We start from the raw sequence: 23,981 nt of genomic DNA on the forward strand, positions 1-23,981 counted from the left end.
TGTGACCCAACTGTGAACTCCTGTCTGACATGGGGCTGAACATGGCCAAGTGCAGTAACAATTTTAAAATCATCAGGCACAGTATATTTAATTCTCATGCCTTATACAGATGATACATGTCTAAACCAGCTCCTTACCACCCAGCATTCTTTGAATGAATCCTCAGCTTCTGGGTTCATCAACTACTTTTAGCTTATTAAAGGAATTTAGTTTACAGATGTGCTAATATTTAAAGCTCATTGTCATGTAAATCAATGTCTTTCAAGTGCTTCATTTTTGCTGTTTCATGATGATTATGGTTTTTACATAATAACAGATGCTATACCTTTAATAAACTATTCTTAATAATAAATCTGCTATTTCAAAAATTCTATAATTAAATTTCCTTCAGTCAAAATGTAACTTTTCACTATGTGTTCTTTTTTTACCTTCTGAACACTGAATCAAGCGAATTCACAACCTAAGCAAAATAATTTAACTTGCAAAAAATAGCCCTTCCCCAGATTCTAGACTATAATCCACCAACAGTTACTGAGAGAAAAGAAAAAAAGTTCAATAAGGAGGAAAAGAGACATGTGCTTTGACAGACAACAAATGTAAATTAAATTAGTATCTGCATAGCTTAAAAGTCAATGACTATTACCACCACAATTCAGGATTACAGAATCAGACCTAGTTGCAAATACCCCTGAACTTTCTCCTTCACGTGAGCCAGCTGTGAGCAGTAACCGCAAGAGTTATATAAACACCAAAGAACACTTATGTAAGTTTCTTGGGAATGAATTATGAACACCACCACTATAAATTTGACTAGGCAAATGAGTAGCTTTGAAAGAAAAATTCCTACATTACATTCAATGAAGGCACAAGGTACAAACACTTCCAGGACTCTTTTTCCAGGGGTTCCATCTCTTCTCTCTCCTATGGTATAAAAAAGTGTAACCGAACTCCTGAGAGATGCAATTTACCTATATAACAAACCCACACAGGTACCCCTGAACCTAAAAGTTAAAAAAAAAAAAAAAAAAAAAAAAGACCAGTAGGACCAGGCCCAGTGGCTCATGCCTATAATCCCAGCATTCTGGGAGGCTGAGGTGGAAGGATCACTTGACCCCAGGAGTTCAAGACCAGCCTGGGCAACACAGGGAAACCGCCATCTCTACAAAAAATAAATAACAACAAAAAACAATAGCTGAGCATAGAGTTGCAGGCCTGTAGCAACCCAGGAGGCTGAGGTGGGAGGACCACTTGAGCCCAGGAGGTTGAGGCTACAGTGAGACAAGGTTATACCACTGCACCGCACTCTAATCTGGGCAACATAGCAAGATCCCGTCTATTAAAATAAAATAAAAATAAAATAAAATAAAATAGACTCAAAGTTGCACCATATTTCTCCTGATGTGATGCAACTGGATGCACACACTACAACCTACGATGTATGTGTGCCAAAAACTCTGCACTGGAGCCTGAACACACCTTAAGATCTCACTCTTAGTTTACAAAATACAGAGGACAACAGCAGAATGCAGTCTCTACAATGCATAATGCACAGAGACCATTGTTTAATCAAAATTCACTAGATATGCAAAGAACAGGAAAATATGATCCACAGCCCAGAAAATTCAGTCACGAGCAATGTAGATAGACTAGCTGTTAGATTGCCAGCCAGGACCTTCCTGAATTGCTTACCTTCAGAAGCCAAGAGAAATAGTAGTTTTAAGCCACTAAGTTTCAGGGTGATTTATGACACAACAGTAGTAATTGAAATAGAAATTTGGTACATGGGTCCTGCCACACAATAAAAAATTAAACCATGACATTGTATTTGAGATAAGGTGGTGAATGGAAAACTGGAAAGGCCATGAGGAGACCGGTAGTAAAAGCCTATAGGTCATCAAGGATATTGTTGGTAAAGTGTAAAGGAAAACATTAAAGGAAGCTGGAAAAAAAAAAGAGAGACAGAGACACATTGCACTGTGTCAGAAACTTTAGCAACTTTGTCACCTGCAATAATATGAAAAACAGAGATTGAATCCAGAGCAGGCCTATGAGACCTTTTGTTACAGTCTCAGAAATATTTAAGATAGTGCCTAGGCCAGGCGCAGTGGCTCACGCCTGTAATCCCAGAACTTTGGGAGGCCAAGGTGGGCAGATCATGGGGTCAGGAGTTCGAGACTGGCCTGACCAACATGGTGAAATCCTGCCTCTACTAAAAATACAAAAAATTAGCCACTCATGGTGGTGGGCACCTGTAATTCCAGCTACTCAGGAGGCTGAAGCAGGAGATTTGCTTGAACCCGGGAGGCAGAGGTTGCAGTGAGCTGAGATCGCGCCACTGCACTCCAGCCTGGGCAACAGAGTGAGACTCTGTCTAAAACAAACAAACAAAAAAGACAGTGCCTCATAGACCTTTTCCAACAGATAAGAGACCTCCTGAAGACCTTAAAGGCATACCTAGCAGACCTTCTCCATTAAACAGAGCTTAGAAAAATCTTAGAGTTATCCCACAGCAGCTCCAGGAACTCCTTTCCCACCCACGTTCAAGGGAAATTAGAATCCACCTCTCAATTGGAGGAGTTATCAAGGTCAACTCTAGAAAAGCATGTGGGATAGAATATATTGTTGTATTCATCTATGGAAAAAAGTCTGTCATATTCCACTCTCTGGCCACAGTAACTCACATTCTTCTCATATGCAAAATACACTTCCCTCTCTGAAGAACCCCTCCAAGTCATTACAGCATCAGCTCAAAGTCCAAGATCTTATTGTCTAACTCAAATTGATGTACGGATGTGGCTCTCCATTGTAGTTCCTTGGATACACTTCTTAAGTATAGTTTCTCTTTCCTTCTTTCTTTATTTTTTCAGACAGAGTCTTGGTCTGTCACCCAGTCTAGAGTATGATGGCACAATCAATGCTCACTGCAGCCACCACCTCCAGGATTCAAGCAATCGATCCTCCCACCTCAGGCCCCTGAGTAGCTGGACCACAGACACACACCATCACATCTGGCTAATTTTGTAATACAGATTTAATAAAGAAGGACACAAAAAGCTCAAATCACAAATAAAAAACCTGGTAAAATGTACTTCATCAAAATCTAAAACCTCTGCTCCTCAAAACACACCAACAGAAAAAAGAAAATCAAGTCACAATCTAGCCGGTCGTGGTGGCTCACACCTGTAATCCCAGCACTTTGGGAGGCCAAGGCAGGCAGATCATGAGGTCAGAAGATTGAGACCATCCTGGCTAACACAGTGAAACCCCGTCTCTACTAAAAAAAAAAAAAATACAAAATATTAGCTGGGCGTGGTGGCACGTGCCTGTAGTCCCAGCTGCTCATGAGGATGAGGCAGGAGAAACGCTTGAACCCGGGAGGCAGAGGTTGCAGTGAGCCGAGATCCTGCCACTGCACTCCAGCCTGGGTGACAGAGTGAGACTCTGTCTCAAAAAAAAAAAAAAAAAAGACATATATCTAGAAACATGTATGTATTAAGCATACATTATTTATTATATATTTAAAATGTGGTGTATTTATATTTTAGAGACAGAATTTTGTTCTGTCATGAGAGTTGAAGTGCAGTGGCACAATCATGGCAGCCTGAAACTCCCAGGTTCAAGTGATCTTCCTGCTCAAGTAGTTCTCCTGAGTAGCTGGGACTACAGGCAAGCACTACCACACCTAGCTAATTTTTAAATTTTTTGAAGAGACAGGGTCTCACTATGTTGCCCAGGCTGATCTCGAACTCCTAGCCTCAAGTAATCCTCCCGCCTCAGCCTCCCAAAGCTCTGGCCTAGAGTCACCACACCTGGCCTAGAATATATTTTTAAAGCTCTTACAATTCAGTAAGACTACACAGAATCCAATAAAAAGCGGCAAATGAGGAGAAACATACTTTACAAAAAGAGACATACAAATAGCCAATGAACATGTGAAAAGATGCTCAATATCATTAGAAAAATGCAAATTTAAAATATGAGATGACATTTGACACTCACTAGAATGACTAAAACTAATAAGACTGACCATACCAAGTGCTAACAAAGATGTGGGGCACGTGGAACTCTCATACACTGCTGGCAGGAGTAGAGTGGTATAATCATTCTGGGAAACACTTTGGCAGTTTCTTATCAAGTTAAACACATCTATTATATAACCCAGCGATTCACTTCTTGGAATTTTATCTAAGAGAAATGAAAACATATCTATAATTTTGAAAAAAAAAAACAGCAAACCATCTCTAGATGAATGTTCAGAGCAGCTTTATTCATAAGAGTCAAATGTCCATCAACAGGTGAATGGATAAACAAGTTTTAGTATACTGATACAATTGGAATACTACTCAACAATAAAAAGGAACAAACTATGGACACGTGCAACAACACAGATGAATCTCACAGACATTACGCTGAGCAAAAGAGGCCATACACAGAAGAATATGTGTTGTATAATTTCATTTATATCAAATTCTAGAATAGGCAAAGCTAATCTAAAATGACAGAAATCAGTTCATTGGTTGCCTGGAAAATTAAAGTTCCCAGAAAGAGGAATTTCTGGGACAATGGATATTTTCTTTTCTTTCTTTTTTTTTTTTTGAGACAGAGTCTCACTCTGTCACTCAGGCTGGAATGCAGTGGCACGATCCCCACTCACTGCAACCTCCGCCTCCTGGGTTCAAGCAATTTTCCTGCCTCAGCCTCCCAAGTAGCTGGGATTACAGGTGCCTACCACCAAGCCTGGCTAATTTTTCTATTTTTAGTAGAGACGGGGTTTCACCACATTGGCCAGGTTGGTCTCGAACTCCTGACCTCAGATGATCCATCCCCCTCAGACTCCCAAAGTGCTGGGATTACAGGCATAAGCCATCATGCCCAGCCGACAGTGGATATTTTCTTTACCTTGATTAAGGTGGTGATTACCTGGATGTATACAACCAATAGTCACATACATGTGAAATATGTGAGTTTTATTGTATTTAAATTATACAATAATGCTGATTTTTCAAAAAAACTTATGATATTGCTAAAGTTATGCTTAGGAGGAAATGCATAGCCTTAAATGAACATGTTTAAAAAGAATAAAAGGTAAAAAGTCAATGATATCAATTTTCTTCTCAAGAAATTAAAGATACCAGAAGTTGGAAAGGTAGGGGAGAGAGGATGAAGAGAGATTGATTAATGGGTATAAATATACAGTATAATAGAAGAAATAAGACCTAGCCTTTGACAGATCAGTAGGATGAGTATATAATACTCTACTGTATATTTCAAAATAGCTAGAAGGGAATAATTTAAATGTTTCTAGCATAAAGAAAAGACAAATATTGAAGGTTATGGATATCCCAATTACACTGATTTGAACTTGAAACATATGAATGTACAAAATTATCACACGTGCCCCCCAAATATGAACATCTATTATGCATCAATTTTAAAAAACCTTTTTTTGAAAAAGAGAGAAAGAACTAGAAATTAAACCCCAGAAAAGTAGTAGGAAGAAAACAAAAAGCAGATTAATAAAATAGAGAAATGAAAAATAATGTTAAGAACAAAAACATTGTAATTTTCTTTATAAACCAGACATAAGTTTAAAAAAAGAACAAAACCACAACCAAATTGATTGTTTTGAAAAGACAAGTACAAATGCTGCCTCCTCAGAAGACTCCTGACCACTCTAGCTGAAATAGGCCCTTCCTCCCTACTGCTGGGCTCACTCCTTTATTGTCTACATGGTTCTTACCAAGATCTTATCAATTTTAGTAATTTGATTAAAAACTTGTCATCACACACCGGGGCCTATCACGGGAAGGGGGAAGGGGGAGGGATTGCATTGGGAGTTATACCTGATGTAAATGCCAAGTTGATGGGTACTGACAAGTTGATGGGTGCAGCACACCAACATGGCACAAGTATACATATGTAACAAATCTGCACATTATGCACATGTACCCTAGAACTTAAAGTATAATAAAAAAAAAAAAAACAAACTTGTCATCTGTCTCCCCTTCTATAATGCAGCTCCTTGAGGGCAGGGATTATGTCCATCTCAATCACCATTGTATCATTATGCCTGACAAAAATGCCTGTCACATAACAAGCATTCAATAATTAATTTTAAATGAGTTTTTAAAATTTTTAAATTTTAAATGAGTTTTTAAAATTTTTAAATTTTAAAAATTTTGCCACTAGAGTAAAATATGTATGAATAAAAAATCCACTGACGTATATCAGTCCTTATTCAATATGTTTATTTATCATCTGCAATCACATGTTGATATTCTCTGTGGACTACACATTCTCTAATTCTTCACGTTATACAAAGGCAATATATTTGCCAAGAGGCCTAAATAAATTAAAAACTCGGCCGGGCGCAGTGGCTTATGCCTATAATTCCAGTACTTTGGGAGACCAAGGCGGATGGATCACCTGAGGTCAGGAGTTCAAGATCAGCCTGGCCAACATGGTGAAACCCCATCTCTACTAAAAATACAAAAAATTAGCCAGGCATGGTCATGGGCACCTGTAATCCCAGCTACTTGGGAGGCTGAGGCAGAAGAATTGCTTGAACCGAGGAGGTGCAATAAGCCAATAAGCCAAGATCACGCCATTGCACTCCAGCCTGGGCAACAAGAGCAAAACTCCATCACAAAAAAATAAAATAAAATAGAATAAAATAAAATAAAAAACTAATTAAAAACTCATGCAAACCAAAATGTAATTCACCTTTGAAATAGTCATGAAGCCAGCTTTAGGGAAAAAAAAAATTTCTCATCACAGTTACACCCTGGGACAAAAAAAAAAAAATCATTATAGCATTAATATTAAAGGCAGCTGGGGATTCTAAATAAATCTTTAAAAATGGGATTAGAGGCCAGGCGCTAGTGGCTCCCGCCTGTAATCCCAGAACTTTGGAAGGCTAAGAGAGGAAGATTGCTTGAGCCCAGTAGTTCAAGACCAGCCCAGACAACATAATGATACCTTGTCTCTACTAAAATATAAAAAATTAGCCTGATATGGTGGCACATGTCTATATTCCCAGCCACTAGAAGGCCACTAGAAGGCCAAGATGGGAGGTTCACTTAAGCCAAGGAGTTCAAGGTTGCAGTGAGTTATAATTGCACCACTGTACTCCAACTTGGGCAACAGAGCAAGATCTTGTCTAAAAAAAAGAGATCTGAGAGCAAGGGGACCAAGATCATTCTGACTGCTCAAGAAACAACCTAAGCCAGGTGTGGTGGCTCATGTTTGTAATCCCAGCGCTTTGGGAGGTTGAGGCAGAAGGATCGCTTGAGGTCAGGAGTTTGAGACCAGGCTGAGGAACACAGCAAAAGCCCGTATCTACAAAAAATATTAAAAAATTAGCCGGGCAAGGTGGCACATGCCTGTAGTCCTAGCTACTTGAGAGGCTGACATGAGAGGATTGCTGGAAGCCAAGACATCTAGGTTACAGGGAACTAAGATCATTCCACTGCCCTCCAGCTTGGGCAACAGAGCAAAACTCTTTTTCTAGAGAGAGAGAGAAAAAAAGAAAAAAAAATGAAGAAATGAAATGGCCAGCCTTCCCACTCAGCTCTCACAAGGGATGGGAACAACTACAGACCATTTTTAAAAGATAGCAAGGCTACACAGGGTTTCTCAACCTTAGCACTACTAACATTTGGGATTAGATAACGCTGTGGTGGGAGAAGCTATCCTGTGTGCTGTAGGACGTTTAGCAGCATCCCTGACCTCTATCCACTAGATTCCAGTAGCAGCATCCTGATTGTAACAACCAAAAATATCTCCAGACATTGTCAAATGTCCCCTTCAGGGCCAAATCACTCCCCCAGTTGCGAATCACTGCTTTAGCAGAATTAAGGCTAAAACATTAGTAACGAAACAATCAATCTTAAACACAACTACATGCCTTTTTTTTTTTTTTAGACAGAGTCTCACTCTATTGCCCAGGTTGGAGTGCAGTGGCATGATCTCAGCTCACTGCAACCTCCGCCTCCCAGGTTCAAGCAATTCTCCTGCCTCAGCATCCAGTAGCTAGGACTACAGGTGCGCGTCACCACGTCCAGCTAATTTTTGTATTTCTACTAGAGACGGGGTTTCGCCATGTTGGCCAGGCTGGTCTCGAACTCCCGATCTCATGATCCGCCTGCCTCGGCCTCCCAAAGTGCTGGGATTATAGGCGTGAGCCACCACGCCCAGCCTACATGCCTTTTTAACCATCTTAAATTCTATCCCTGTGCTGAAGACAGAATTAATTTTGACTCTGCTTAGCATCATGATGATTTTTGGCCACCACTGCAACCATAGGCAAGAATTACCATGTTCTCAGCAAACCAGCCACAAAGTGGGAACGTCTCAGCTAGAAGTAAAAGAAGAAAGACTAAGTATGATAACGTGAAGTGTTCTAGTTTAATTTCTGAATAACACGGAGTTATGAAAACATATAACGTATATGCCTGCGGCCAGGCTCACGCCTGTAATCCCAGCACTTTGGGAGGCCAAGGTGGGCAGATCACGGGGTCAGAAGATGGAGACCATCCTGGCTAACATGGTGAAACCCCATCTCTACTAAAAATATTTAAAAATTAGCCAGGCATGGTGGCGGGCGCCTGTAGTCCCAGCTACTCGGGAGGCTGAGGCAGGAGAATGGCGTTATGTGAACCCGGGAGGCAGGGCTTGCAGTGAGCCGAGATTGTGCCACTGCACTCTAGTCTGGGCAACAGAGCGAGACTCGTCTCAAAAATAATAATAATAATAATTAATAAATAAAATAAAGTACATGCCCGGTTCTACTAAAATCTTATAGACAGGGTAGTATCAAGAAAAATTTCAAAAAGTCCAAAATTTTAAAATCCAAATTAAAGCTAAAGACACTGATGAAAATCATATTCCAATCTTTAAAGTATGCCTCTCCTATGTCCTCTTATTTTTTCACTCATGAAATAAATGACTATGAAACAAGTGAAAAGACTGCTTAAACTGACTACAATAAAATTAGTTTGTTTGGTTTTTTTTACAACAAAGACCATCATGAACTAAGTTAAAAGATAAGCCACAGACTAGCTATTACTAACAATATAAGTAACAAAGGATTAGTATATCTAGAATACAAAAAGAACACTTAAAAATATGTAAAACACTGTTATCTCACATATCCAAAGCTAACATCACTGCATCACTGCCTCAGAAATTTGAGCTGATTCTATTTTTTTGTTTGTTTGTTTGGTTTGGTTTTGAGACCGAGTCTTGCTCTGTCGCCCAGGCTGGAGTGCAGTGGTGCAATCTCGGCTCACCACAACCTCCGCTTTCTGGGTTCAAGTGATTCTCCTGCTCAGCTTCCCAAGTAGCTGGGATTACAAGTATCCACCATGCCCGGCTAATTTTTGTTTTTTTAGTAGAGATGGGGTTTCGCCATGTTGGCCAGGCTGGTCTTAAACTTCTGACCTCAGGTGATCCGCCTGCCTTGGCCTCCAAAGTGCTGCGATTATAGGCGTGAGCCACTGTACCTGGCCTTGAGCTGATTTTTAAAAGTACTCCCCCACTTTCTCCAATCACTCAACTGCATTATTCCATCAGCTATGAGAAAAGATCCACTAATTTTATCTGTCTTTAACCAAAGTCCTTATGCCAAACATAAATGGTGAATCACATATTTAGTTCGATTTCCCTCATTCCTTCCATCTCCCAGAATTCCAGAAGCAATCTTATACGTAGCCATCACCACACATTAAGGATGGGAAGCTCTACTGCCCAGGGACCAGAGAATATAGAGAGAGCTAGGTCCTACCTGAAAGTGGCTGCAGCTCATTCAAGAGTGCTGTATAAAAGGAGAGAAGGTAGGCCGGGCACAGTGGCTCACACCTGTAATCCCAGCACTCTGGGAGCCCGAGGCGGGTGGATCACGAGGTCAGGAGTTCGTGACCAGCCTGGCCAAGATGGTCAAACTCATCTTTACTAAAAATATAAAAATTAGCCAGGCGTGGTGGCAGGCACCTGTAATCCCAGCTACTCGGGAGGCAGGAGGCAGAGAACTGCTTAAACCCAGAGGCCGAGGTTGTAATGAACCGAGATTGCGCCACCGCACTCTAGCCTGGGCAACAGAGCAGGACTCCGACTCAATCAAATTAAAAAAAAAAAAAAAAAAAGAGGAGAGGGGAGGAGAAGGAAGGGGAGGGGAGGGGAGGGGACGGGAAAGGAGGGGAGGGGAGGGGAGGGAAGGGCAGTGGAGGAGAGGGGAGACACAGCAAAGATTGCAATGTCCTTGACAAGAATGAAAGAGGCCCTCGCCCTGACAATATACATACAGTTAAGGCATAGCCACCTACTTTGAAGCATCGAACTATAGCTTTTATAATTAAAAGAATATAATTGGATTGTTTGCAACATAAACAGTAAATGCTTGAGGGGATGGATACCCTATCTTCCATAATGTGATTATTACACATTGTATGCATGTATCAAAACATCTCATGTACTCCATAAATATATACACCTGCTACGTACTCACAAAAATTAAAAAAAAAAAAAAAAGGCAACAGGCAATCCTTGGTCCCTGTTACCCATCTGAACCCTTCCTTCCAGGCACTGCCAAAGGATTCAAGTGACAATAGGCTGACCACTTAAGAGCTCCTCTTACAATTTTACCTCCAAGGGTCTCTCCTCTCTCTAAGGAAAAAAAAAAAAATCTGTTAAAGGAATGGTATCTGAATAGGAGAACAGAAGTGATAAAATATTTTCTTTTCCTTTTTTTTTTTTTTTTTTTCTGAGACAGAGTTTTGCTCTGTCGCCCAGGCTGGAGTGCAGTGGCGCGACCTTGGCTCACTGCAAACTCTACTTCCCAGGTTCACGCCATTCTCCTGCCTCAGCCTCCCGAGTGGCTGGGACTAAAGGCGCCTGTCACCATGCCCAGCTAAGTTTTTGTATTTTTAGTAGAGATAGGATTTCACCGTGTTAGCCAGGATGGTCTGGATCTCCTGACCTCGTGATCCGCCCACCTTGGCCTCCCAAAGTGCTGGGATTACAGGCGTGAGCCACCACTCCCGGCCAATATTTTCTTGCTTACTTCCCAAAGTGTGAATAAAACATGGGAATAAATAAAAATAGAATTAAAGCCTTAAGCATATTATTCTTGGAAACTTCAGAATCACTAAAGGGTCGGTGATTCCTCCACCTGATATTATGCACTACAAGGAATAAAATGGTTCCAGACACTGCAGTTGCCTGATGTGTTGGATTTAGAGCTGGTATAAGGGTCGTATCAATCAGTGCTGGGCTTCCTGCCCCTCTTAAGGGCTCCAACTGGCGGCCTCTCTCAAGGAGACACAGAAAGCTCTCTCCTAGCATCTCCAGAGAGCCTGGGAGCTGAGAGTTGGAGGAGCAAAAGGAATCTTTATATCCTAAAAGGTGAGATTATTAAAGAAGATTAATTCTTTCTCTCTTTTTTTTTTTTTTTTTTTTGAGATGAAGCCTCACTTTTGTCGCCCAGGCTGGAGTGCAGTGACATAATCCTGGCTTACTGCAACCTCTGCCTCCCAGGTTCAAGCGATTCTCCTGTTTCAGCCTCCTGAGTAGCTGGGATTATAGGTGCCTACTACCACGCCCAGCTAATTTTTGTATTCTTAGTAGAAATGGGGTTTCACCATGTTGGCCAGACTGGTCTCAAACTCCTGACCTCAAGTGATCCACCCACCTCAGCCTCCCAAAGTGCTGGGATTACAGGCGTGAGCCACCAAGTCTAGCCCCAAAGATTCATTCTTTAATAACGAATGAGATACAGGTAATAATAATGAGAACAAATCTGTAGCCTCGGGGGATTGTGATCCTTCCCTAAGGGCTTAGCCAGGTAATGCCTCATATTATAGTGCAGAATCACACCCATTCTCCCTCCCCAAAATCCATTTATTTTATTTATTATTTATTTATTCATTCATTCATTCATTCATTCATTCACTCATTCATTCATTCATTTAGAGATGGAGTCTCGTCTTGCTCTGTCGCCCAGGCTAGAGTGCAGTGGCTCACTGCAAGCTCTGCCTCCCGGGTTCACGCCATTCTCCTGCCTCAGCCTCCGGAGTAGCTGGGACTACAGGCACCTGCTGCCACGCCCGGCTAATTTTTTTTACCCCAAATCCATTTTAAATGGTGACAGAGATATGGAATAGTATACAAATCTTTCCATAACACACAAACTCCTCTAAGGCCCCATGTAGAGGTGGCCAAATCAAGCGAGAAGAAACTAGGAGAGGAAACTACTGTCCCTTTTAAGAAGGAATGGGCAAAAAGGAACAATAGCTCATTCTGCTTATTTTATTTGAGAGGACTTAGGTATACAAACTAAAGTGATAATCCCTCCACATTTTTTGCTATTATGTCTATTACCTTAAGAGAGAAGATGACAATAAAATTGATCCTATGAACAAACAAAAGCATGCTAGTAATCTGTGGGGTGTGGGGGCGGAAGCAACAGAACTCAGTTTACTATTCCATTCGACTGGTGAACACTTTGAAGGACTGAGACTACAAACCACACACACACACACACACACACACACACACACACACACAAATGCCCAAAATGATTCAGTAGTTGAGGAAAAAAGGACTGAATGAAGACTGGGGTTTCACAAGCAGAGCATCAGATGTCACAGCAAACACCATGCTGGGAAAGCACAAGAGGCAAGGAAGAAATAAGAAACCTTTACAAAATCACAAATTAAAGAATATTGCTATAGCCCAAAATTTCCTCCACAAAACGCACTTAAGTATAACCGAAAATTTTACATGATCCCTTCAGAACCCTAATGATGATAAGAATTGCTGATTCGGGAGTAGAGAATAGAGTAGGTTGAAGAGCATATGCTGTGGAGGGCAGGGCCAAGTTACCAGTTCCCACACCCCAGCCTAAGAGAAAGGATAAAGCAAGCATCATTTAAAGCCATGCCTTGGCAAAATAATAAACTAATGCATGTAATGAGCCTTGTGAACTATCTCATTAGTTGAAACCCTAAATCTTAACACTGTGAATGCAAAAAGCTGGAGAGTAAACTCTGGTCAGAGAAGGCAGGTAAAGCCTTTTCTGACTGGACATTTAAAAAATAAAACAGGCTGGGCGCAGTGGCTCACACCTGTAATCCCAGCACTTTGGGAGGGCAAAGCAGGCAGATCACTTGAGACCAGCCTAGCCAACATGGTGAAACCCCATTTCTACTAAAAATACAAAAAACTAGCCGGGCGAGGTGGTGGGCACCTGTAATCCCAGCTACTCGGAAGGCTGAGGCAGGAGAATCTCCTGAACCTGGGAGGCGGAGGTTGCAGTGAGCTGAGATCGTGCCACTGTACTCCAGCCTGTGCAACGAAGCTACATTCTGTCTCAAAATAATAATAATAAATAATAATAATAAATAAAACAATAGGCTAGGCGCGGTGGCTCATGCCTGTAATCCCAGCACTTTGGAAGGCCAAGGTGGGGGGATCACCTGAGGTCAGCAGTTTGAGACCAGCCTGGCCAACGTGATGAAACCCCGTTTCCACTAAAAATACAAAAATTAGCCAGATGTGTGGCAGGCGCCTGTAACACCATCTACTTAGGAGAGTGAGGCCGGAGAATAGCGTGAACCTGAGAAGTGGAGGCTGCAGCGAGCCGAGATTGCACCACTGCACTCCAGACTGAGGGACACAGCAAGACTCTGTCTCAAAATACATACATACATACACACATACAAACATTTTAAAAAATAAACTTTTTCCATAGGGTGATAGAAAATTCAAAGAAAATATGTATTTATCTGGGACCATGGTGTAACATTGCTTCCTGATGGGTGAAAAGAAAGGAACAATGAAAAGAAGAAAAGAAAAAGAACAAAGAAAAGAAGAACACAGTACAAAGTCTCTAAGCTAGAAGGGCATTTTTAGAGCAGTGGCTCTCTCAAGATCCTACACTCCACAATGTCACCATCAAGAAAAATAAAATGTCATCCTTGCCTTTTCTCATGTCCATTATGGATTTTGTACCTAAAGAGTATACCTAAGTATCTCAGGCTACTCCTCTCTGTACCATTGCTACTACCTGGTCTGGATTCCTACACCAACCTCCACATAGTCTCCCTGCCTCCTAACTTGTTTCCTCTCCAACCCACAATGCAGGGAGTGTGAGCTTTCTGAATTTGACCATGTGAGTCTTCACCTACCCAGGACCTTTTAAGACACTACACCTATCCCTTTTGCGCTTAGGATAAAAATCTAAAATGTTTAAGGGTTCTTTTGATTGCTCACCTCTTGCCTTCTCTCTGACCACCTACTACCTCCCTCCAACCACCTCTACCCACACAGCTTCTGCCCAGTGGTCTTCAGTCTCAAAATCGCAGTGCTCTCACAGGTCTCTGGGCCTTTGCTGATGCTGTCTCCTTCTTTCCCCACCTCTTAATCCAACAGTTACGAATGACTTAATTTTAATTCATGTTCTCAGGTTTCAGTTTAATGGTTATTCCTCCAGAAAGCCTTCTCTAGGTTCCTTTCACTTTATTACAGTGTGCCCAACATTGCCACACTGCATGCCTATCAGTAAAGCTGCAGAGAGAAAGGCAATGGCTGCTGCTGTCTTTAATTATAATTACTGTTTGAGAAACTACATTCAAAACTAGATGTATTTAAAATACACAAAATTCAGGCCAGGTGCAGTGACCCACGCCTGTAATCCCAGAACTTGGGAGGCCGAGGCGGGTGGGTCACTTGAGGTCAGGAGTTCGAGACCAGCCCAGTCAACATAGTGAAATCCTGTCTCTACTAAAACTACAAAATTAGCCAGGTGTCGTGGTGGGCACCTGTAATCCCAGCTACTCAGGAGGCTGAGGCAGGAGAATCGCTGAAAGCTGGGAGGTGGAGGCTACACTGAGCCAAGATCACGCCACTGCATTCCAACCTGGGCAACAAGAGTGAAACTCTGTCTCAAAAAAAAAAAAAAAACCTCAAATTCAAGCAAATACATCCTGTTTCTGTAATCTTAATTGTATCAAAAGCCACTGGAAGGCCAGGTGCAGTGGCTCACACCTCGAATCTCAGCACTTTGGGAGGCTGAGGTGGGTGGATCACTTGAAGTCAGGAGTTTCAGACCAGCCTGGCCAACATGGTGAAATCCCATCTCTACTAAAAATACAAAATTAGCTGGGCATGGTGGTGGGGGCCTGTAATCTCAGCTACTCGGGAGGTTGAGGCAGGAGAATCACTTGAACCCAGGAGGCAGAGGTTGCAGTGAGCAGAGATCGCACCACTGCACTGCAGCCTGGGCGATGGATCAAGACTCAGTCTCAAAAAAAAAAAAAAAATTAGCCAGGTATGGTAGTTCACATCTGTAATCCCAGCTACTTGGGAGGCTTAGGCAGGAAGAATCACTTGAACCTGGGAGGCAGAGATTGCAGTGGACCGAGATCACACCACTGTCGCCTGGGCGACAGAGTGAGACTCCAAAAAAGAGAAAAAAAAAGAAAAAAGAAAAAAAAGAAAAGAAAAAGAAAAAAGAAGACCACTGGAAGACTTCAGAAGATAACAATTCAAAGAAGAGTTAACCAATTTCCCTTCAGGAAGGTTGGCAGAACAAACTATTGCCTACAGCCCCAGTCCCAAGTCTGTGATGAGCCCTTCTAGAGAGGAATTCCGTTGTATTCCCACTCATGTCTAAGGCCATCCAACAACTACTCCAGTCACTCCTGCAGGAGCACTGGGTCCAGCCCATCAGCAATGCTTATTATCCTTCTTCAGCTATTTAGTCACCTTACAACATAAACTAATTCAGTCATCAAACAACCCTATTAAGGAGATCATGCTCTAATTGTTCCCATTTTACAGATGAGGACATTTACTGCACAAAGCCCTAAGGGGTAAAGATAAGGTTTGATTCCAAGTGGTTGATTTGTCTACAAAGTCCATGCTCTAACTCACCACACTGCACTACCTCCCCTCTACTCCCATTTCCCTGAAAGCTATGTGGGAACAAAATAGAGAGTTCAGATCCACACATGTACTATACCTTGGTTTACAACAAAGGGTACAACAAAAATGCAATGCAGAGTGCTGGATCAATTAGATAATCATACTGGGGCAAAGGGGGATGAACCTCGACCCCTATCTCACATCACACAAAAATCAATTCCAGATGGATTACAAACCTAAACGATGGATTCCAAAACCAAACTCCTATCTGCTCCCTGTCTGTACCTCCCCAACAATCTTCCCAAGCTCAGAGAATGGCATCTTCCAGTTTATCAGTCCAAGTACCATGGAATTCATCCTTAATTTCTCTCATACAATCTATATCCATTTGACTAACAAATCCAGTTAGCTCTATCTTCAAAACATATCCAGAATCCAACTACTTTCACCACCTCCACCAAGCTATCATCACCTCCTGCTTAGATTTCTGCAATTATCTTCCTAGCTGGTCTCCCAGCTTGATCCCTTATCCCCCATACAGGCAATTACCTCCATATCGGCGAGAATGATCTTTTTTTTTTTTTTTTTTGAGACGGAGTCTCGCTCTGTCGCCCAGGCTGGAGTGCAGTGGCCGGATCTCAGCTCACTGCAAGCTCCGCCTCCCAGGTTCACGCCATTCTCCTGCCTCAGCCTCCCGAATAGCTGGGACTACAGGCGCCCGCCACCTCGCCCGGCTAGTTTTTTGTATTTTTTTTTTAGTAGAGATGGGGTTTCACCGTGTTAGCCAGGATGGTCTCGATCTCCTGACCTCGTGATCTGCCCGTCTCGGCCTCCCAAAGTGCTGGGATTACAGGCTTGAGCCACCGGGGGCCCCCGGCCATCAGAATGATCTTCTAAAAGTCAGATTGTGTCACTCCTCTGCCCAAACTCTCCAACAGCTCTTGCTATTCCACTTGTCTACAATATTTTTTCCCTAGACAACCACCTGAGTAGCCCACTTACTTCTCCCAGGTGCAGTGGCTCATATCTGTAATCCCATCACTTGGAAGGCTGAGGTGGGAGTACTACTCAAGGCCAGGAGTTCAAGACTAGCCTGGACAATAGAGCAAGACCCCACCTCTACCCCCAAAATTATTTATTTATTTATTTATTTATTTATTTATTTATTTATTTATTCATTCATTCATTCATTCATTTATTTTTCAGGCAGCCTTCTAAGCCACAGTAGGCTTGGAGATCCCCATTTACTTACTTATTTATTTATTTATTTATTTATTTATTTATTTATTTATTTAGAGGCAGAGTCTCATTCTGTCACCCAAGCTGGAGTGCAACAGCACAATCTTGGCTCACTGCAATCTCCACTCCCAGGTTCAAGCAGTTCTCCCGCCTCAGCCTCCCGAGTAGCTGGGATTACAGGTACCTACCACCATGTTCAGCTAATTTTTGTATTTTTTAGTAGAGACGGGGTTTCACCTTGTTGGCCACGCTGGTCTCAAACTCCCAACTTCAAGTGATCTACCTGCCTCGGCCTCCCAAAGTGCTGGGATTACAGGCATGAGCCATTGTATCCAGCCTATTTATTTATTTTTTGAAACAAAGTCTCACTCTGTCACCCAGGCTGGAGTGCACTGGCACAAAGTTGACTCACTACAGCCTCAACCTCTGGCTCAAGTGATCCTCCCACCTCAGCCTCCTAAGCAACTGGGACTACAAGTGCTTGACATCATGCCCGGCTTTTTTTTTTTTTTGTAGTAGTAGTAATGAGGTCTCACTCTGTTGCCTAGGCTGGTCTCAAACTCCTGACCTCAAGTGATCCTCCTGCCTCAGTGTCCCAAAGTGCTTGGATTACAGGCATAAGCCACTAGTCTCAGCTTCTCTACAAGAAGTTTTTTAAAAATTGCTGGAGTGGTGGTATGCACCTGTAGTCCTAGCTACTTGGAGGCTAAGGCAGGTGGATCCTTTCAGCCCAGCAGTTCAAGGCTACAGTGAGCTCTGTCTCTAAAAAATAAGCACCGGCCGGGCGCGGTGGCTCAAGCCTGTAATCCCAGCACTTTGGGAGGCCGAGACGGGTGGATCACGAGGTCAGGAGATCAAGACCATCCTGGCTAACACAGTGAAACCCCGTCTCTACTAAAAAATACAAAAAACTAGCCGGGCGAGGTGGCGGGCGCCTGTAGTCCCAGCTACTGGGGAGGCTGAGGCAGGAGAATGGCGTGAACCCAGGAGGCGGAGTTTGCTGTGAGCCAAGATCCGGCCACTGCACTCCAGCCTGGGCGACAAAGCGAGACTCCGTCTCAAAAAAAGAAGCACCACCCCAGACTTTACCTACTCTCCCTTTCTTCATAACACTTATACCTTCTGATATATTGTTTATATACTTGTTTACCATCTATCTCTCCCTACTAAAATGAAAATCCCATGAGGAGAGGCATTTTTGTTCCCCATTCCCAATGCCCACGACAATGCCTGGCAAAGAACAGGTGCTCAATAATTATTATTGAATGACTGGATGAATGTATCTCTTTCCCCTGCTGCTCTCACACACTGTTATTGCTTTCCTAATGCCCACTGGTCTCTTTGATACTCATGGGGCTACACAGCTTTTCAAGCAACTTTCACTCCAAGCTGACTTTTAACTACCAGGTACATACCTAACAAGAAATTAATTTCAACTAACGCTTTTGACAAAGTCTATTCTGATAGTCTTATAGATCATATGGTGATCTGTGGGCTGGAGAGTAGTCACATAGATTCAGAGACAGATGAATAACCTTATTCACTGAATGATAATGGTTCAGCTAAAGGGAGATCTCTAGCAAAGTGCCACTAAGTTCTATTCTCAGTTTTAATCTATTCCATTTTTTCCCCATAATGTGGATAGTCAGTAGTGTGGCAGAATCCATTATCTAAGCAAAATGAAAGCACATGCCCCACAAAGACTTGTACCTGAATGTTCATAGTGGTCTTATTTGTAACTGAAAACTAAAACAAAAACAAAAAAGCAACATCTTGGGCCAAAAAAAAAAAAAGAAAGAAAGAAAACAAAGCTGAGTGCAGTGGCACAAGTGTGTAATCCCAGCATTTTGGGATGTGAAGGAAGGCAGATCACTTGAGGTCAGGAGTTCAAGACCAGCCTGGCCAACATGGTGAAACCCCATCTCTATTAAAAATACAAAAACTTAGCTGGGCATGGTGGCAGGCGCCTACAATCCCGGCTACTCAGGAGGTTGAGGCAGAGGTTGCAGTAAGCCAAGATCGCACCACTGCACTCCAGCCTGGGCGACAGAGCAAGACTCTTTCTCAAAAAAACAAAAAAAAAAACAAAAAAAACCCCCAAATGGATAAACAAATTGGGATATATATCCATAAAGTGGAATACTACTGAGTAATGAAAGGGAATGAGCTATTCAAATATACGAGAATGAATCTCTGGCCAGGCGTGGTGGCAAATGCCTGTAATCCTAGCACTTTGGGAGGCAGAGGTGGGCGGATCACGAGGTCATAAGTTTGAGACCAGTCTGACCAACATGGTGAAACCCCGTCTCTACTAAAAATACAAAAATTAGCAGGGCGTGGTGGCACGCACCTGTAATCCCAGCTACTCAGGAGGCTGAGGCAGGAAAATTGCTTGAACCCCTGAGGCAGAGGTTGCAGTGAGCCAAGATCATGCTACTGCACTCCAGCCTAGGGGACATAGCGAGACTCCGTCTCAAAAAAAAAAAAAAAAAAAAAAAAAAAAAAAAAAAAAAAAAGCTGGACACAGTGGCTCACGCCTGTAATCCCAGCACTTTGGGGGCTGAGGTGGGTGGATCACGGGGTCAGGAGTTCAAGACCAGCATGGCCAAAATGGTGAAACCTCATCTCTACTAAAAATACAAAAAAATTAGCTGGGCATGGTGATTAGTTAGGAAACACATTTATTTTAAAAACCATGTGTTCATAACAATACTCTTAATTTCAGTTCTCCTATTCCATATCTGTATCTCTTCTGTTCCCCAGTGAGAACCTTGTTTCCAACAGCATCAATACATTTACTTATTTGCCCAGTCCTACTCAAAATAGGTGGGTTTTGTTTTTATTTTTTTGAGATGGGGTCTTGCTCTGTCACTGAGGCTGGAGTGCAGTGGTGCGATCTCGGCTCACGGCAACCTCTGCCTCCTGGGTTCAAGCGATTCTCCTGTCTCAGCCTCCCAAACTGCTGGAATTACAGGTGCATGCCACCACACCCGGCCAATTTTTGTATTTTTAGTAGAGACGGGGTTTCACGATATTGGTCAGGCTTGTCTCTGACTCCTGACCTCATGTGATCTATGCGCCTTGGCCTCCCAAAGTACTGAGATTACAGTCGTGAGCTGCCGCGCCCAGCCTCAAAATAGTTTCAAATACTTTCATTACAAACAATAAATCTAAGTAAAGATCAAGGTTTTACTTTATTTTTTTGAGACAGAGTCTCACTCTGTCACCAAGGCTGGAGTGCAGTGGCATGATCATAGCTCCCTGCAGTCTTGACCTCCTAGACTCAATGAGTCTTCCTGTCTCAGCCTCCTGAGTAGCTTGGACTACAGCTGCACACCACCACGCCTGGCTAATTTTAAAATTTTTTGTAGTGATGGAGTCTCATTATTTTGTTCAGGCTGGTCTTGAACTCCTGGGCTCAAGGGATCCTCCTGCCTTGGACTCCCAAAGTGCTGGGATTATTGGTGTAAACCATTGTGGCCAGCAATAAGATTTTTATTTTTTTTACAGTTTTTTCCCCCCATATAATATATTCCACTGAGTGGTATAGACAGAGTACTATATTAAAAGTTACTTGGGGCCAGGCACGGTGGCTCATGCCTGTAATCTCAGCACTTTGGGAGGCCGAAGCAGGCAGATCACAAGGTCAGGAGTTCGAGACCAGCCTGGCCAGCATGGTGAAACCCCATCTCTACTAAAAATATACTAAAAATACAAAAATGAGCCAGGCATGGTAGCAGGTGCCCGTAGTCAGTCCCAGCTACTTGGGAGGTTGAGGCAGGATAATCACTGGAACCTGGGAGGCGGAGGTTGCAGTGAGCCAAGATCACACCACTGCACTACAGCCTGGGTGACAGTAAGGCTCCATCTGAAAAAAAAAAAAAGTTAACTTGGGGCGAGGCACAGTGGCTCATGCCTGTAATCCCATCACTTTGGGAGGCTGAGGTGGGTGGATCACTCGAGGCCAGGAGTTTGAGACGAGCCTGGTCAACATTGTGAAATCCTATCTCTACTACTTGATTGGTGCAAAAGTAATTGCGGTTTTTGGTTTTTTTTTTTTTTTTTTTTGTAAAAAATACAAACACTAGCCGGGTGTGGTGGGGTACACCTACAATTTCAGCAATCTCAGCTACCCGGGAGGCTGAGGTAGGAGAATTGCTTGAACCTGGGAGATGGAGGTTGTAGTAAGCCAAGATTGCGTCACTGCATTCCAGCCTGGGTGACAGAGCATGAGACCCTGTCTCAAAAAAAAAAAAAAGATACTTGGATTTTTAAAAAATTTTTTTTCACATTTTTCCCACCTTTATTCAGGTTTGATTGTATACTATTTATATAAAACCAATAAAAATCAAGATAATGATCATGTGTCACCCTGAAAGTTTTTCTTATGCCCCTTTAAAGTCCTTCTCTCCTCTCTCTGCCCCTAATCCTACCCCTAGAGAAGCACTAAGCTGCTTTCTGTCATTAAGGATTGGTTTGTATTTTCTAGACTTTTAATACAAATGAAATCACATGATGTATTCTCTCTCTCTTGCTCTCTCACTCTCTTTTGGAAAAACTCTAAAACCATGGTTTTCCTCTGCTCTCACACCACTACAACAACAATCACCACCACAGAAGACTTATAGTGACCAAATGTGTGGGGATTTCTCCCCACCACCAAGCGATCAATTAATTCTGCAGTAGATATCAGCTAGGTGCCCTCCAAATCAATTATAACACTATCTACCTGGAGATAATGTCAGATCCCACTATGTCAGATAGTATCAGATCCATTTAAGTGCTCAGTCCCAAGACTGCCCCCTGACACACACCAGCTGATAGGCTTCCTGTTGGGGTTCCCATGAACCCCTCCTTGGGTTCAATTAATTTGCCGGAACCACTCACAGAACTCAGAGAAACACGTTTACTGGTATTATAAAGGATATTACAAAGGACACAGATGAGGAGATGGTAGGGTAAGGTATGGGGGAAGGGGTGCAGAGCTTCCATACCCTCCCTTTGTGTGACACCCTCCAGAAACCTCTACATGTTCAGCTATCCATAAGCTCTCCAAACTCAGTCCTCTAGGGTTTTTTGTTTGTTGGAGAGTCTCACTCTGTCACCCAAGCTATAGTGTAGTGGTGCAATCTTGGCTCACTGCAGTCTCTGCCTCCTGGGTTCAAGCAATTCTCCTGCCTCAGTCTCCCGAATAGTTGGGATTACAGGTGTGCACCACCATGCCCAGCTAATATTTGTATTTTTTAGTAGAGATGGGGTTTCAACATGTTGACCAGGCTGGTCTCGAACTCCTGGCCTCAGGTGATTGTCCCTCCTCGGCCTCCCAAAGTGATGGGATTACAGGCCTGAGTCACCACGTCCATCCCCTCTAGGGTTTTTATGGAAGCTTCACATCAGTATTACTTCCCCCAGTGTATAAGTAGGACCCTCTCTGGAATGAGGGTCTTATGACCCATAATTAGAAAGGGGGGCTTGGAATTTTAGAGTCCTGCCTTGGGGCAGGTAAAAGGATGGCAAGAGTAGGTCAGAGAGATTCTGTTTCCTAACATATCCCCCTGAGGCCTAACACATGCACCATTATAACAAAAGGCTGCAACAAAGACTATGGGAGTTAGAAGCCAAGAACTGTGGAAGAAAACTAATATATATGGTGCTATATATATATGTGTATATATGTGTGTGTATATAGCCATATATATATATCGGTTTATATATAAAGATATATATTTTTAGATATATATAACAGTGTGTGTATATATACACACACACATATATATGTATATATATACACACACACATATATATAGCCCCTAATCCTATCCCTAGAGAAGCACTAAGCTGCTTTCTGTCATTAAGGATTGGTTTGTATTTTCTAGGCAATATATATGGATAGCCATATATATAATATGGCTATCCATATATATATATATAAAATGGCTATTTTAGGCTTAATACCACTTTCTTCCTTATTCTCTCTCTCACTCTCTTGCTCTTTTTCTTTCTCTCTCAGGAGTTCTGGCTTTCACTCAGCATAAGTATTTTGATATTCATTCTTTTTCTTTTTTTTTTTTTTGAGACAAAGTTTCGCTCTGTAGCCCAGGCTGGAGTGCAGTGGCGTGATCTCGGCTCACTACAACCTCTGCCTCCCAGGTTTAAGCAATTCTTCTCCCTCAGCCTCCAGAGTGCTGGAATTACAGGCGAGCACCACTGTGCTCTGTCACCCAGGCTGAAGTGCAATGGCACAATCTTGGCTCGCTGCAACCACTGCCTCACGAGTTCAAGTGATTCTCGTTCTTCAACCTCCCAAGTAGCTGGGACTACAGACATGGGCCACCACACCCAGCTAAGTTTTGTATTTTTAGTAGAGATTGGGTTTCGCCATGTTGGCCAGGCTGGACTCTAACTCCTGACCTGAGGTGAACCACCCTCCTTGGCCTCCCAAGGTGCTGGAATTACAGGTATGAGCCACCGCGCTCGGCCAAAATATCTTACTTCATCTTAAAAAATATATGTGAATTTTTATTTCTATGTCATAATTTTCATTATTAAAAAAACATTTAAATTCTTTACCAGTTAAAGTACCAAACCTCCTAACCTTGACACCACTTCACCAATCTTCCGGTAAAACTGACGTTCCAACAAGTTTGTCAAGTTCATCCTAAAGCTCCATAAACTCCCAGTTACCCCCAACCACAAATGAAGGAACTAACTTTGGAAATAAAACCCTATGGCAAGCAGTCATTCTTAGAATAACCAGTAAGTTACTTTATGTCTGTAGTTTCTGGTCTGGGCTTTGATTTGTTTTACAATAAAATTCTTGA

General features: G+C 42.5%; 1 protein-coding gene and 1 non-coding gene across 4 annotated transcripts in view; one reads left to right on the plus strand and one right to left on the minus strand.

The window, feature by feature from the left end:
- RAD54L2 (RAD54 like 2) overlaps positions 1-23,981 on the minus strand; it is a 129,691-nt gene that overhangs the window by 41,783 nt on the left and 63,927 nt on the right. The gene's annotated exons all lie outside the window — the stretch shown is intronic.
- Positions 10,217-10,348, plus strand: LOC119626077 (U6atac minor spliceosomal RNA). Its single transcript, XR_005242268.1, has one exon. It is a non-coding gene; the product is annotated as a U6atac minor spliceosomal RNA (small nuclear RNA).

Source organism: Chlorocebus sabaeus, chromosome 22 (genome assembly GCF_047675955.1).
Source record: "Chlorocebus sabaeus isolate Y175 chromosome 22, mChlSab1.0.hap1, whole genome shotgun sequence".
In the NCBI taxonomy this organism is placed as follows: domain Eukaryota; kingdom Metazoa; phylum Chordata; class Mammalia; order Primates; family Cercopithecidae; genus Chlorocebus; species Chlorocebus sabaeus.